Below are 17,368 nucleotides of genomic sequence, written 5' to 3'. Positions count from 1 at the left end.
GTGGGAGTCCCTGGCTTGAGTCCAACAGAAAATCCCCGAACTTGGCTGCTGGAGTCAGGATTTTTGACCTTGGCTGAAATATCACTTTCTCAGAAAGCCCTTGTCTGGGTCCAAAGCCTGAAGAGGTGTCTCCACTCTGGTTTCCCTGGGGCTCCTGGCTGTTCCCCGCAATCTAGCACTTTCCTCACCTGCTAGATTGCAAACCGCATGGGGGCAGGGACCTTGCCCATCTTGCTTTCCCAGCTCATGGCAAGCCCACCAAAAAGACTGGCTGCTGGACTTCCTGCCGCCCCCTCCCTTCCCCCATACCCCGCTCCCCGCAGCTTCCCGGGAAGAAACGGAGAATAACCTTGTTGAGAAAGTACAAAGTCCTTCCTTGGCAGCCGCATTCCTTACGGGCAGCTTTGGAAATAAGCAGAGATTTATTTACAAGGAAATAAAAAGGTTTGCATTTCTAATGGGCTAGGAACCATTAAGTTGATGCCATCCCCAGCCTGCCTGCCAGGGATGTGAGCGAGACAGATGGTAAAACTGTGACCAGCTTTTGCAAGTAAAACAAACGACACCCCCGCCAGGCCTGCTGTGGCCCCCGCGGCCCCGCTCTCTGGGGTGTCCTAAAGCTAACAATGGTTTGGTTTATGGCTCTGTTTGAACCCAGCTTAGTCCAGCAAGATGTTTCTCAACAGCTTGGAAATATGCGAGCACATTCCTTGAACACGTGTAATTTAGTTCCAATTGCCACTCGCTGGTGGAACACTGCAAATGAAAATAAACAAGATTCATACTTATTTTCAAGCACGTCGCAATATGAGCGGAATTAACTTTGGTAAATAAGACCCTTCTGAAAAAAAGGATGGAGTTGGTAGGAACTGCTCTGAGCCCGGGGAAATGGATGCTGAGGCTGGAAAGGCTGGAAAGACCCAGCCGTCAAGACCGGACTAGCAACGCTCAGGGCGGCGACGAAGCAGGAAAGAGAGGCTGGCGTGGGGCGGCTCAGGAGTGACAGACGACCCGAGGCAATTTATTTCTCTCCAGTATCTCGCACATGGGAGTTTAACAAAACCCTCCACAGCTAATTACCGACTCTGTGCAAATACAGGCAGCACACAATTGTGTCCGCAGCACACAATTCATCAAACGGATGGAATCGGAAAACGTCGTAGGGCAACCACAGACGCGGGCAGCGGGCCCAAGCTTCATTCAGGCTGAGGAGCGGGTTGATGGCGCCACTAACCAGGAGCTGCAAGCCCCCCAGGAACACCCAGACCTGTCGGGGCCAGAGAGGTCTTGGGTGTTCCTGAGGGCTGAGATGCCCTGGGGAGGACTGGGCATGTGGCGATTGACCAGGACAGAAGAAGCAGTACCAGTCCTGTCTGGGGATGGGTGGGGACCCAGAGGCAATTCAGGGGCCAGGGTGATGTTTTGATTGAAATTCTGATGTGGAGGAGAAGCTGTAAAGGTTTATGGTGGCAGCAGATGGAGCACGCGTGTGTCCAGCAGAAGACGGAGAGGTGGATGGCTCCCGGGATGGGGGATCAGCCGTGGAGACATTCCAGGGAGAGAGGACCAGGGCGGGCTGTGTCAGAGAAGCCCCCCAGCGGTGGTGGAGAGTCAGGGTTAGCGGACCCAGCTTGGTGGGTTACACCCAAACCCAGAAGAAGAGGAAGCTGGGGAGGGGGTCTCAGCTGACGACACTTGAAGGACACTCGGGGGTGACACTGGTGGGGTCCTGGAGTCACCAGATGCTGGGTGAGAACAGCAAACTGAGCATCAGTGTTTGTGAAGGACTCTGGGTCCTCAGGATGCAGGCTCAGAATGGGGAGACTTGTTGGAAAGACCATTACAAAGCTGCCCTGGGAATCCAGGTCCCCGATTCTACACCCAGCGTTCCCAAGACGAAAACAGCTTCCAGCGTGAGCCTGGCACATGGATCCAAAATGAGCTCCCTGAAAGCAAAAACAGAAGTTAACATGTAAAACCCCGGGGCACACAGAGCGTCCTGGAGGTAATGGAGGACATCAGGCAGACGTTAGCATCTCGTAGACCAAAACTAAACAGAACAAGAACACACCAAAGTGAAACAGAAGCCCAGGGAAACAGAACGAGAACACACCAAAGTGAAACAGAAGCCCAGGGAAACAGAACGAGAACACACCAAAGTGAAACAGAAGCCCAGGGAGATGACTTTTTTTCCCCCACTTTCTATTTTGGTGTTATTTTATTTTAGATTCTGACTTCAGGCCCACATAGTTTAGACTCCTATTAAGTTTAGCCTGTTTTCATTTTAGAAAGGGTGAAGATGCTCAGAGATTCACAGACATAAGCCCAGGGGTATCCCCAGACCAGCCGGGGGTGAACACAGGCTCTCTGCAATGGCTGGAAGGCCAGCCACGCCAGAAACACTCGAGACTCCGGGTCAGGCTCAGATAATGTCCTCGGGGTTATGCTTCTCACCTTCATAAGGAGAAGAATTACGATGCTCTCTGCCTCGCGTTCTCAGCTGATGGCCAGAGAAGAGAGGTGATATTTACTATTTTGTCCTTACAAAACACAGACAGGGATGCTGGCCATATATTTGAAGAGCAGGAAGGGATTTAATACTTTGAGATGGGGTTTCGGGCCAGGAAAAGTGGACGATTTCATCTTATTTATTAATTTAATGGCGACAGTGGAACCTTCTCCCAAGATTCTCACTGTCATGCCTGCAAAGTGCCCAGGCAGGAAACAAGCCATCATTAACTCGGGGTGGGGGCCAGGGGCGGGCGGGGGGTGCGGTGGAGGGGAATTACTTAGGATGTATTAACAAGGCAAAGTCAGGCGAGCTGGGAGCCAATGATAAACCATTAGCATTCGTTTCTCCTTGGCTGAGTTTAGTCCAAAATGACAGCCTTGCCTGGAGGCTACAAAGCCAGCTTTCAGAGAAATTCGGGAGTGGTCTCTCTTCTTGGTTTTGCTGAGCCGGAGAGTGTCATTTTTCATTTGGTGTTTCAGATGCTCTTTAGCATGCTTTCTCATTAGCTGTGGCTGCCTCTCTCCCCGGGACGAGACAGGGCGTCTCAGATTCCAGGGAGACGACCTGCTTTCCAAACCCCGGCGGGGTAGCGGTGGTGCAGGCAGCCATTTGGCTGTTGGGGTGATACCCACGGGGCTGCAGGAGGTGCAGGTTCTGCTCGGTGACCCAGGCACACTGAGGGAGGGGGTTTCCTGACCTGGAAACAGCTTGACCTTAACCCTGGGGGTGGCACTGAGTCCGTGAAGCCCCCGAAGAACCAGGAGCCTCGCCCAGCTCTCGCGAGCCCTAGGTCACCCTCCAGGGTAATAGCGACCCTTCTTTTCACCTGGTGGAGGAGAGGCTCAGACTCGGAGCTCTCCTCCGTGGAAATCTCTCGGCTAGGCTGTCATCCTCCGGGGCTGGCAGAGCCACCCTGAGACAGGTGTGTGCTTTCAGCTGCCGCGTCTTGCCGGGAGCTCGGAAACCTGCATCCCGCTTCCTGGCATTGACGGATGATCCTGTCGGTGGGGGAGAATGCTCTGGTCATGCACTGCTGACGTGCTGGGAAAGAATTTACTGCATAACATTTACTTTCTGGCGCAGGGCTGGGAACAGAAGGCCACAGGAGGCGCGGGGTGCTGCTTCCGCCTGTCAGGTGGTCCCCATGTTTGACCTGCCATTTAGGACGCGGACGCCAGGAAGACACTCCAGGGTCCAGAGGCGCTTCTCCGTGTCTGTAGCTCTGTTCCGGGGCCAGGATCAGTGCCGAGGCGGCCGTCTGGGGCTGGTTTCAGTTTCCCGGGCCTGGTGTGGGGCCCATTTCCTCCAGTGGGCTGGTGGGCTGTTGGTCTCAGTGTAGCAACAATGAAGAGTGAGGACAGGAGGAGCTGATGGGTGCTCTGGGTGCAGTTGAACTTCGAGAAATTCCTTTGTGGGGTCAGCGAGCCCGATGGCCAAGAACTCAGCGCCTCACGTCTTAGGTCTCTGCAGAAGGACAAACACCCCTTTCAGCCCCACAGGAGGCCTGGGAAAGCACACGGTTGCCAAGGGCAGGTGTTAGCCACGGATGACCCACCTGTCTCTGCTCTCTGTAGACCCTCTCCTGGACCCTCTCGTCCCCACCCTGTGCTCGGCACTGTCTGTGTGGGACCTGTGGGGAGACCCTGGGCTGAGGCGGAACTCAAGCCCTGGCAGATGGCTTAGCCTCAGCTGCCCCATGTGTACAGTGGGTACCTCGCCAGGTTGCTGCCACCATGAAGGTGAGAGAGCGCGTTCAGGAGCTCAGTGCAGGCCACGCGGGGCTGCTGATGTTAGAGGAGGGTGTGGGGACCCCAGGAAGCAGGAACAACGGGGTGTGACAGAATGGAAAAGATGCCGATGAAAGGGGGCCAGAACAGAGGGCGACTTCTCGGCCAGTGGACCAGGTCACGTCCGACTCCAGTGGAGACGCACAAATGGGACTCCTTGTGGGTATTTGGGGCTAATACCCCAAGGCCCGTTATTCAGGCCTGTCTCCCTCTGGCATGGGTGTATTCGCCAGGAAGGACCTACACAGCCAGGATTGTAAACCTGCTGGAAAAGAACTCTGGGATGCAGGCAGGGAGCCGCATCCGCCCTCCCCGCCTCCGTCAGGGGACCCGCGGAGGGGGCGGGTCAAGCCCAACTTGGGAAAGCAAATTCGAGTTCAGTCCACTGGGGGACCATTTACTAAATCCCCACAAGCGATGAATCGTGTCCTTGCGCGGAAAAACAGCTCCCTGGCGTCTTCCAGGGCCCACTGCTGTTTATTAACCTGCTGGAGAGCTGATCTCTCACAGCTTTCAGGGACCCGAACACCGCCAGTGCTTGCTTTTCTTTTTGCTTTTTGACAGAGAACGTGAATGGCTCCCAGGTTTCCTGTGAAATCCTCCGTTATGGGGACTTGGTCACCGATGAGTGGACGCATATAGTCATTCATTCATTCATGAGTGTTATTACAGTGTGAAGACTATTCTATGTTAATAAACTGTGAGTGGAGTGATTCACTCATTCAATAAGTGTTTTATTGAGTACCTACTATGTGCCAGGCTTGTGCTGTGTGTGTGTGCGTGTGTGTGCGTGTGCGTGTGTGCGCGTGTATGCGTGTGCTCTAGCGCTCAGTCATGTCCGACTCTTCATGACCCCATGGACTGTAGCCCTCCAGGCTCGTCTGTCCGTGGAACTCTCCAGGCAAGACCTGGCGTGGGTTGCCACGCCCTCCTCCAGGGCATCTTCCCGACTAAGGGATTGAATTGGCATCTCCTGTGTCTCCAGCATTGGCAGGAGGATTCTTTTTATCACTAGCCACCAGGGAAGCTTGCCAGGCTTGCGCTAGGTTCTGGGAAAACAATGGTGGGGAAAAAACCCAAAAACCCAGACTTGGTGCCCATCATCAAGGCACTTACAATTCAGTTGGAACTAGAAAATAACCAAATAATCGCCTAAATGAATGTAAAGTCACAGATGTGTGTCCTAGGGCAGTTGCATGGTGCGCTGACATCCTATTGTAAGAGAGTCTGACTTGACCATGGAGCTGGTGGGGGTTTTTTTGAGGAAGTGACTCTTGGAGGAGGAGATGGTGTCAGTTAGGGGTGGAAAGAGGTCAGAGAGGGTGCATCATGAAGGGCTGAGCTCCCTAGGTCAGGCCAGGGAGCTGGTGGTCTGCACTGGGGTGGGGAGGGCAGGCTGGGGCAGTGATATTGGGTTGAGTCATGTCCCCCATAAAATATGCTGCAGTCTTAACCCCAGCATCTGTGAACGTGACCTTGTTTGGAAATAGGCTCTTTGCAGAGGATCAAGTTAAGACGAGACCACTAGGGTGGACCCTAATCCAACAGGAGTGCGGGCCTTACACAAAGGGGGAGTTTGGCGCAGAGACTCACACAGAGAGGGCACCACCTGGAGGTGAGGGCAGATTTCAGGGTGATCCTCGGCCGTGCGGAGGAGCACCAAGAATGCGGGCAAACCCCAGAAGCTTGGGAGGGGCCTGGGAAGACCCTCTCTCACGGCCTCAGGAGAACCCAGCCCTGCCCACACCTTGCTCTCGGACTTGCGGCCTCCAGAAGGCGGAGACGCTGCGCGTCTGCTGTCGGAACCACCTAGCCTGTGGCGGCTTCTCCCCGTGGCTGGGTAGACCGTGTGACTCTCACCATCACTCAGCTCGAGTGACGAGCTCACGTGTTCACAGGACGCCCCAACTTTAAATACCGGTGAGTTTGAGATTTTTTTAAAAAGTGATGCTTTAAAAAAAAATCTGTTGCTGTGAAAGGAAGAAGGGGCGGCTCCCCCTCCTCGAGGCCCCGGGATGTGGCTGCAGGGCCCACTTCCTGCTCTGCCTGTGGCTTTGGTGTGCAGTTCCTGCACCCGCAGCTCGGGAGTCGGCTGGCCCGAACTGCTGCTCACCTCTGCTCCCCAACTCTGCCTGAGACCCACGCCCGGAGGGCAGGACCCCCGGGTCGGGGCGGAGCGGGCGGCTGGGCTCAGCATGTTGGTTCTCTCTCCCTGGCAAAGGAAGGACATAATTGCAAATGAAACAGGAAAAAAGAAGAGCTATTTCAAGCTGGGTACTGAGGCCGAGTTTTCAGTCCCACCAACTCCAAGACAGATTCTTGTGTGTGATGTTCATGACTGTTATTATAGGTACAAGATCTTGGAAGAACACAGAATGTCACCAGAACATTCTTGAAGATAAAAGCCAAAAAACAAAAAATTCAACCCCAAAACATACCCATAACTAACTCTTATCTTTGAACCAGAATAAAGTTGAAAAAAAAAAAAGATTAAACAATCACAAAGGTATGATTTAATCCCAGGTTATAAATATTCATAGGAAAACGTCTTTACACTGGGAAATGTTATTATACGATATAATGTTAATTTTATGAAAATCAATTCATTTAGTGCTCATACATTTTTTACTTCTCTCTCTGGCTTTTGCTGACGATTGAAGAATTGCAGTCAGGGTGAATGTGTCTTGCTTTGACGACTGCCGTCTGACAACACAATTATTTCTCTAACGATGCTCCATGAGTCCTCACAGGTTAAGAATCGGATGTAGCTAAGGCAGGTGAGCTCCAAGCTGGATGCTTTTAATTATAACCATGCTTTGATTGACATCACGCCCTTCAGATATGCAAAGGCCCCAGACGTCAGACCAAAGAGGGAAATGCCTAGGGGAGGGGCCGGGGCTTAGCAGGGGTGGAGACTGGCTGGTGCCCACCCCGGGCAGACACAGCGTCGGGTCTGCCGGGTCAGTATTTCCTTTAAGCCCCCCAGCGGCTCTGGAAGGGAGGTTTGTGGTTATCCCCATTTTACAGATGAAGAGCTTGAGGTTTTAGGGAATCAGGGCCTCGCCTGTGGGTGTGTCACTGGGAAATGCCTGGCCTGAGATGGAAGGTCCACTTAGCTCCACGGCCTGGCTCCAAGTGGACCAAGAGCATCCGCTGCTGCCTCCGGCTAAAAGTAGATAAGTCAGGGTGTTCCCCGTCAGGTCCCTTCACCGCCCTGGACTCAGCCCCAGTGCACCCTTCAGAGAAAGCGACAAATCCTGACCAAAAAGAATCAGACGCGTGAGGCCGGTGGTTAGAGATGTGCTCAGACGGAGCCCACAGAATCAGTTGTCTAACAGCGCCATTCATGATGCAAGAAGTCAACACCCTGTTCCAATTTCCATGAGATGGATAACCCGGTGAAGCTCTTTAAAAAAACAAAAAAACAACGGAGCGCCATGATGGTGCTGATGGAAAGAGGCTCCAACCTTTGGAGCCAATTTGAGCTCACGGAGAGGGATCCGGAAGCCTGGCAGTGGGACGGTTACAGCAGTTGGCGTGAGAGTGCTGGCTCGGAACTGCCGGAACCATGACCCTTCTAACCTGGGAAGTAAATGCCGACCATGCAGCCTCATTCGGGAACCCATGTGGGAGCAGAGCGGGGCGTACTGGGGTCAAGAGGACCACGGCTGCTCCTTAGCGAAGATCTAAAGCACAATCAAGCCTAATTAATTTCCAAGAGACCCTGTGACAGATTCTTTCTCGTGATCCCCACTTAGGGAAGCCTGGGTTTCGTTTTTGTTTTCATGTCAGCAAGAAGCTGCCCCAGGCGGATGGCTGAGAAAGACTCAAGTGTCGCCTGGTCTGAAACATACTGGGACTGCGACACAGAGACCCTTCCGCGCTCCCTCCAGAAAGCAGACCGTGAGACCCGAGGGTCTCCATCGATGCCCAGAGAGGGAACCGTGGTCGTGACAAGATAAAGGGCATCTCCTCACCCCTGGAGCCCATGGAGGCTAAAAACATCGGACAAGCTTGTTCTGTGAAAGCGGGAAATGGAAGGTTCAGTCTGGGACTAGAGAGACCTTCCCTGGGTGCAGAGAACCAGGAAATCCAGAGAGAAAGCTCCCGCTGGGCTTTTCCCAAATCAGCAGACGTCTCTGTCTCATGGCACCTCGGATGGCGCTACCAGGAGGGGTGGGAGGTCAGTTCAGCTGTCCTCTAGGCTGAAGGGAGGAGATGAGATGGAAGGGCAGGGCTGGGACCCATGGAGATGCCCCTGTCCCTGTTCATGGGGGAGAAATCCAGCACGGGTGCGGGGGAGACAGAAGCCAGGTTCCAAAAGGCAGAGGCACAAAGGCAGGACGGCCTGGGGAGACTGACATGGGGGGTGGGGGCAGGGAGCAGGTCGGGAACTCGGGCCGCACAGGCCAGCAGCGAACGGCATGGAGTCCATCAGGAGCAGGCGGTGTCCCAGGGAGCGGCCACGGCTGGGGGCCCTGAGGTCTGGGAAGGGGCAAGGGGCTCGTGACCCTGGGAGCTCGGGGGTCTCCGCTTCTTTTTGGTGGCCCTGGGTCTGTGTTGCTGCACGGGGCTTTTTCCGGTTATGGGGGCAGGGCTTCTCTTGTGGCTGAGCGTGGGCTCTGGAGCTCCTGGGCTCGGCAGTCGTGGTACATGAGCTCAGTGGCCCCTGAGCACGTGGAATCTTCCCAAACCAGGGATCAAACCTGTGTCCCCTGCACTGGCAGGTGGGTTTTCAACCACTGGCATACCAGCGAAGTCCCACTTGGGGTTTTTTGACGTGAGTGGGCAGTCAAGAAGACTCTCCTCACTTCTGACACCAAGATCACTCTCAGTTTTGATGCATAACCACAGAATAATTCCTGAGAGCTCATGCTGATGGTTATGGTTGATTACAGCAAAGGATAGAGATTAGAATCAGCCAAGGGCACAAAGTCCAGGAGGGGTCCCCACACGGCACTCTCAGTTGTACCCTTCCTACAGTGGAAATATGGATGGCACTGACCCCTCCCAGCAGTGATGAGTGGCCCCCTTGATGTCCCACTGGGCTGCATCACGCAGTCATGGCTGACTCCCCATGTCACTGACCTCTTGTGACCCAAAGTCCCCACCGTCAATCACGTGGTTAACCTACCTAGCATGGACTAAAGCCCCATGGTCAACAGATGTCCAAGTCAGGGCCCAGAGATTGCCTCCAAGGAGGTTACCAGCACAGGGGTGCCACAAGACTGGTCTCTGATTTCCTGAATTTGAGACACTCTCCACTCCAGAGCAGTCTCTCATTATTATTTTTGGGTCTCTGACTTGAAGCTCTCCCCCAACCCTGCTCCATACCAAATTTTGGGGTCTCCAGGGTAGGGTCTCAGCCTGGGAAGAGCTGGGAAACCACTCAAGTCCCCCATAAGAGTGACTGATTATATAGGGGGTCTTGGATGCTGAGAACATCAATCTGCTTCCTTTTGTTTCAGAAGATCTCAACCAGGAAGGAGGAGGAATGCGATTATATCCATTCAGCAGCGGGACACCGGAGAAACTTTGGGAAACTCATGGATGGTTTAAACCCAGGATTCTCAGACCTTCAGACTTTGTACTCCATAAACATCTTCAAGTAGACTTTGTGACAATCATAATTTGCAAGCGCTTTGTTCGTTTCTGATGTGAAATGACTTGCCTATAAATGAATACTCATCTGAGTGTTGCTTTTTGCATGTCATGACAACCAAAACGTTCTTCTAGAAGAACATGGAAATGGCAGAGAATGGAGTGGGTGGACTGTCATGTCCTTCAACAACCGAAGGGTCCCCTAAAGAAGGCTGAGAAGCACTGCCCTGTTCCTCAAAGCAAGTGCTGAGTCTGAGCTTGTATCCATGGAAAGGCTTGCAGGCTCACCACACTGGAATTTTCCATCACTGCCCAGAAAACAACTGTAATTGAATAGACAGGTCATCTCCCCTGCTGAATGTAAGATCCCTGAGGGTAAGGGCTGTGTCCATTTCTTTCATTATCAGGATCCCAGCCTACATTGTGCTGCATGGCATGAAGCAGGTCCTACAATAAACGTTCCTGGATTGAGAGTTGGAGGCCAGTTTGGGATGAGACAGTGAGCTTTCCCTGTTGAGATTCACAAAGCAGCTCTGGATGAGACACAGATGAAGCAGCAGGGCGTTTTGACTTTTGTTATTTTCGTGGCAGGACTTCTCAGAGCCTTTAATGCCCAGCTGTGCTTTGTGAATCTCCAAGGTGGGGCTCCGTTGTGCTGTGCTTCTCAAGACACCACGTCCTCCAGAGTCACTCGGTGGTGGAACCTCTTTCTGTGATGCTTGTTGACATTCTGATGGACCAACATTCTAAGAGATGCACTTTGCAGTGGGCAGTGGGTCGTAATCAGGAGGACAACTTGATTCTGAGAAGGGAGATGAGCTGGTGGGAATGCCTGGAGAAAGCTGCCCGAGCAGCACTGCCAAGTGCTGGCTAGTCAGCCCTGGAGAGGGCAGGCTTCTGGAGGAGGCACCAGACCCAGGGAGCCCCCATGGGCGGCCCAGGAAAGTGACCATTCCTTCCCTCAATTGACAGATGTTTCTGTACGTTTAATATTTCTTTGTAAACAGACAACGAAGGTGACGGACAGGGAAGCCTGGCGTGCTGCAGTCCATTGGGTCACAAAGAGTCAGACACGACTGAGCGACTGAACTGAACTGCAAACAGACTGAGTTCCTCTTCCAGGCACAAGAGAACAAGTGTGCATGGAAGTTCCACACAGAGAGAGAGCCACGCCTGTCTTGTTAGGCATCGTAACCTCAGTTCCACAAATACGTGTTGAGTGAATGAATATGCAGTAAATTACATGATAAAGTAGTTCTACAAAGACATTGCATTTCACTGTTGAACCACCTCTGAGAGCTCTCTTCTGGGGACTATTTAGTATGAATAAAAATCACTTGGGGGAAAACATGTTAAAAATAAAATATAGGTTCTAGATTCCCAGACCTTGCTGGAAAGCTACGAATCAGTAAGCTGCCTTTTAACAGCCTCCCCGGGAGATGGAACTCTGGGAGTCCCTGGTCTGAGAGCCACAGAGGTCTGAGTTCAAAACCAGCCCTGGTGTTGATGAGGGGTGGGGTGGGGGTGGAGAGGCATTGGATGGGTTGGTAATCAGGAGAGGCTTCCTGGAGTAGAAAGCTGAGCTGACATCCGAAGGGGAGGAAGCAGCCAGCCAGGGGACAGTTGAAAGTGACTATGTCAGTTGCCTCGGTCATGCCCGACTCTTTGTGGCCCCAGGGACTATATCCCAGCAGGCTCCTCTGTCCATGGGATTTTCCAGGCAAGAACACTGGAGTGGGTTGCCATGCCCTCCTCCAGGGGATCTTCCTGACCCAGGGATTGAACCTGGGTCTCCTGCATCACAGGCAGATTCTTTACCATCTGAGCCACCTGAGAAACCCAGCTGAGGATCTTAGTTTGGATTCCCCTCGAAGCAGACCACGAGACAGAGATGAAAGTACAAGAAGTTTATTTTAGGAGGCGATCCTGGGAAAGACCACAGAGGGTTGGGGAAGCGAGACAGGGAAGAGGAGCCGCTGACACGGGCACACGTGTGTAGAAAGCGCATCCGGACCTTTCCCATTCAAGGGCCAGGGAGCCGGGCTGTGGACCCACTGACCCCTGCTCACCTTCATCAGTGCTAGGGTTGGGGCTGGTGCTTCAATTCCTGGCAGCGAGGCTGTCTCTACCACCAGCCAGGGGTGAACAGAGCACATCCTTGGGATAAACGTGTGCTACAAGTTTGAAGTTGGGAGGCTTGTGCACAGATGGGCGAAGGGAATGGGCTATAAGCAGGGAAGCCATAGCCTTTGCCACAAAGAGCGAGAGGTTTGGGTGCCGGGGGCCTGACACTCTGGAGGAAAGTGCTGGAGGAGTTCCAGGAGGTTAGTGTGGTCACAACACTGTGAGGAATGCAGGGATCAGAGGAAGGGGAGCCAGTGATGGAGTGGTCAATATTTTCAGCTGGCTCTTAAAAAAAAACAAAACTAACCCTCCTCCCCTAACCCCCTACAGTCTCAATTTGCAGTGTTTGCCAATTTCCACGATGTAAACACTCACATCCTGGCTGATGTCATCCACCAAGGTGAACCCTAAATGCAGAACTGGAAAGAGATGCAAGTCTGGCTCTAGAGAGGGGGTACCAGCCAGCTCTCTCACTCATAATAAGGAGCAACGGTAAGGAGTTTGGAAAGGAAGATGGAAAACTGTTAGAAGGGTTTTGGGCAGAGGACAGAAAAGATGATCTGATTTATGTCTGTCAATGAGCCCTGAGGGTAGGAAAAAAAATGGGATGAGCTGTATGTAGCATTTAGAAGTAGACCTAAGACCTAACCACCTTAGAACCTTGGCAGGGGCACCCCACACACACCCTGGTTCTGAGAAGCACAGTTTCAGAGAAAAGAGAGAAAATCCGTTCTCAGACGCTCCCATGCTGGTCCGAGACCCCTCTTCTACTTGCTGTTGTTCCATCGCCAAGTCGTGTCAGACTCGCGATCCCGTGGACGGCAGCACGCCAGGCCCTGCCGTCCTCCACTGTCTCCTGGAGTTTGCTCAGATTCATGCACTTTGAGTCTGTGATGCCATCTAACTGTCTCATTCTCTGCTGCCCTCTTCTCCTTTTGCCTTCGATCTTTCCCAGCACCAGGGCTTTTCCCAATGAGTCAGCTCTTCACATTAGGTGGTTAAAGTACTGGCGCTTCAGCATCAGTCCTTCCAATGAATATTCTCTTCCGTTTAGAAAGCCTTAAATATTTTTCATAAGTTAACAAAACATGGGGGGCTGCAAATAAAGACAGACGCACTCCCATCATCAGAGGTGATGAGTTCCTTTCCCCGAAGTTCCCCTTCACCCAAGTAAGTTAAAGCCTCAACACAAGCTTTGGTGACTTCTGTCAGTTTAACTTAGACCTTTAATACTCCTTAAACATATTTTCCTGTAAGTAATAGAATCATGGCAGAGAAATGAAGCTATTTGTCATGTAAACGCCAGCGTGGAAGGACCAGAAGGGTAATAATGGTGGGGGGAGGGCAGTGCCAGGCAACCAGAATACCTGTGCAAATGAAAATTGATTTTCTGGAGAATTCCTTGCCTGGTGAAATAAATTAAATCTACATTTACTTCTATTTGTTTAAAAACCTCTTTGTTAAAATAAGTACAGCAGTATATAGACATAATCTAATAAATTAGTGGAGGATAAATTATAGCTAATAACATTCTGCATGGAGAATATACACAGAGGGAACCCATAGGAGGTAGGCTCCTGGAAGCCACTTAAATGTTTGGACTAATTCTATTTGTAATGGTAAAACTGACAAACAGATATGTTTAGATCTCTTCAAGCTTGTTTAATTTTATCTTTTTCCAAATCAGTTTTATTATTATTTTAATTGGGAAAAAATAATCTACCGGAGTTTCCACTTAGCCTGAAGAAATACAAGTTTAACTAGGTCTTAAAATTTAACGCCGCTTGAATGGTGCGCTGCTAGGAACAAACCATCTTTAATGAGAGGAAACTGCATTACCAGCCTTACAGGAAAACGTGTTAAATGAAACCTCATCTGCTACCCCGAGCACGTCCTGCCTCTCAGACTCTCCCTCCCGTCAAAAAGGACATTTGAAAATGCAGCGAGCGTTTAGCGTCTAGGAGGCACCGGGCGCCTGCTATTGGGTGAGGCTGCGCGGCGCTGGGGTGGGTGGGGCTGGGGCGCTGCTTACTGTCTGCGTTTAGGAAAACCAGCGTGTCCCACCACGGGGTCGTTGGGTGGTCTGCAGAAAAGTGAAGTCGTTATCGTCATAGGTGTTCCAAGTCCACTGAGGAACACGGAAAGAGCAAATGGCACAGGGAATTATATTTAATACTCTGTGATAAACCATGATGGAAAAGAATATAAAACATATATACACACACACACACACAGATGTGTATATGTGTGTATAGATAGATGTGTATGTGTGTATGTGTGTGTGTGTATAGGTGTATACCTGAGTCACTTTCTGTATGTCAGAGATGGGGACAATATTGTAAATCATCTATACTGAAATAAAAAAGAACACGTGAAGGGCAGCTGATTCCACATTCATTTTTTACTCATGTAGGTGTTTGTGGCTATGAGTGTCCCTCTGAGAACGGCTTTTGCTGCATCCCATATCCACATTCATTTTTTACTCATGTAGGTGTTTGTGGCTATGAACATCCCTCTGAGAACTGCTTTTGCTGCATCCCATATGTTTTGGTACGCTGTGTTTCCATTTTCATTTGTCTCAAGATATTTTTTCATTTCTCTTTTTGTTTCTTCTTTGACCCATTGGTTGTTTTTCTTTCTGCTGTTTTGTTCCATGGCTAAGTCATGTTTGAGTCTTTGCGACCCCGTGGCCTGCAGCACGCCAGGCTCCTCCGTCCTCCACTACCTCTCAGAGTTTGCTCCAATTCATGTCCATCGAGTCTGTGATCCTGTTTAATCTCCACAGGTTGGTGAATTTTCCAGCTTTCTCCTTGTAGTTGACTTCTAGTTTAGTATCACCGTGGTCAGAAAAGATGCTTATGTCTGGGTGGTTTTTATACAGCAATAGACAACTGAAGCAATTGGCTACCTAAACCCATTGCCCATCCCTCCCCCTTGGTAAGAGGATTCTGGTTTTGTTTGGACTGGGTATGTGCCTCGCTAAACACTGGCTCTTCTGATCTGCTTTGCAGCTGGGATGGTCATGTGATGCCACTGAGGGTACTGAGAGAGCTTTTGCTTTCCTGCTGAAAGAGAACAGTGCACTCCCATTGCCTCCCTTTTCTGCTGAGGACGAGAACAGATGGCTAGAGCTGTAGCAGCCACCTTGTGGTCCTGAGGCAAAGGCCCAGACACTTGCCAAGATGTGGATTTTGACTTCACTGAGTGGCTGAACCAATACCTACAGCCGCCCACCTGGACCTTTTTGTTATGTGGAAAAAATACCTTCGTTTGGTTTGAGCCTCTCTAGTTAGGAATTTGCTCTTTGCAGGGGATGCGTTCCTGACTGGTCCCTGAATTCCTCATCTGTGTTGGGACACTCTACTTGCAGAGCTCATCTCCCCACCAGACGCAGGCTCTGGGAGGGCAGGGACCCCGCCTGTGTCTTTCACCATCGTATCACTGAGCCTGGCACGTTGGAGGTGCTCAGACATTTGTTAAATGTTGTTGAATAAGTGAAAGATGTCGACAGATTTCCAAGAGGTTAGGAGCAGAGTCTCAGAAACATTTCCAGCCTGAAGATGTCGTGAGCTGGGAGGGCTGGGGGAGGGTCTGTGACTCCCCTTCCATCTCCTCCCGTCCCCAAGGTCACGGGAAGTGCACTTGTCTCAGTAGCTGGACTGGGGGCAAGGAGGAAAGGTCGTTCACACAGACCCGCGTCGGCAGCTTCCTGTGCCATGTCTCTGTCCTCCAGTGTTAATAAATGTTCATTTGCCACAACGATCATTGGCCTTTTAAGTGCCCTTTATACTACTATAATTTGTGACTTCACTAAAAAAAAACAACCTTGTAATTTTACTTGTCTTCACAGAAAAATCCTTGGAGGATTGTGTGCTAAGGCAGGGAAAAGTCTAGATAAAATTTTCGATGTGGGGTTCATTCCGCTTTGCATACAGATTGAGGCCCTGCGTGTGAAAACACATACTTATTTTAATGTGAAACTGACGTGCCACCACTTTTACAGCTGTCTTGCTCCACTGCGTTTCTTTCTGAAGCTCTGTTCACAAAGAGCGAGCTACAGAGTTGACCACACACTCTTAGGTGAGGCGCCCTGGAGTGTAGTTATGATTTCAAAACGCTCAGTAAAGGGGCTTCCCAGGTGGCTCAGTAGAGAACCCACCTGCTGATGCCAGAGACGAGGATTCAATCTCTGGGTCGGGAAGATCCCCTGGAGAAGGAAATGGCAACCCACTCTGGTATTCTCGCCTGGACAGAAGAGCCTGGTGGGTTACAGTCTACGGGGTCACAAAAGAGTCAGATATGACTTAGCAACTAAAAAACAACAGTAACAATACCTGAAACAAACATGAGGATGTAAGTCAACTGTGCCCAACATACAGCAAATTAAAAAACACCCAGTGAAAACCTGCATTTTCAATTTTCCTTTGAGTCACAGAGAAATCCTTGGACAACGCGGCCGAGCAGATGAGGCCCGTGTATCGCTCGCATTCAGGCAGTCTCCAGGTCTGGATGTGGATGCCTGCCCCCAGCTGTGTGTCACCTGAGTCTCCTCCCCAGGAGGGCAAGTCATGACCACATGGCACCGTCTGCCGTGTGAGACAAAGCAGACAACAGCGTGGTCTTCGGTGCTCCCCTACCTGGACTTGGACTTCCCAGGTGGCGCCAGTGGTAAAGAATCTGCCTGACTCTGCAGGAGACTTCAGAGACATGGGTTCATTCCCTGGGTCAGGAAGATCCCCTGGAGGAGGAAATGGCAACCCGCTCCAGTCTTCTTTCTTTATATACATATTTATTTTAATTATTTCCTCACTTGGCTGCACCAGGACTCAGCTGTGGCGCACAGGAGCTCCTACCCGCTGCAGCGTGCGGGTCCTTTAGTCGCAGCACATGGGATCGAGTTCCTGGGCCAGGGCTCGAACCCAGGCCTTCTGTATTGGGAGCGCAGAATCTCAGCCATGGATCCCCAGGGAAGTCCCCCGCTCCGGTATTCTTTGCCAGGGAAATTCCATGGACAGAGAAGCCCAGTGGGCTATAGTCCATGGGGTTGCAAAGAGTGGGACCTGACTGAGCATGCACACACATGCTCACACTCGCACGCACACACACCTGGGTTTGGATTCCAGCTCTGCCTCTCACTGGCCTGGTGACCCTGGGCAGTTTTCCCAGCCTTCCCAGTGCCTCATTTCCCCACGTGACACACGGGCATACGAAGTGTAGCGAAGATTAATCGTGCTGGGCCCTGAAAGGCGCTGAGAGCAGAGCCCAACACACTGAGAACGGTGAGTGGTGGGTAGCGTCGGGATCCTTCAGGGCGGAGGGACGGGTTTGGAGCAGCCCTGCGAGG

This window comes from Bos mutus, chromosome 25, assembly GCF_027580195.1.
Source record: "Bos mutus isolate GX-2022 chromosome 25, NWIPB_WYAK_1.1, whole genome shotgun sequence".
In the NCBI taxonomy this organism is placed as follows: Eukaryota; Metazoa; Chordata; class Mammalia; order Artiodactyla; family Bovidae; genus Bos; species Bos mutus.
Note: the sequence above shows the minus strand (reverse complement) of the source record.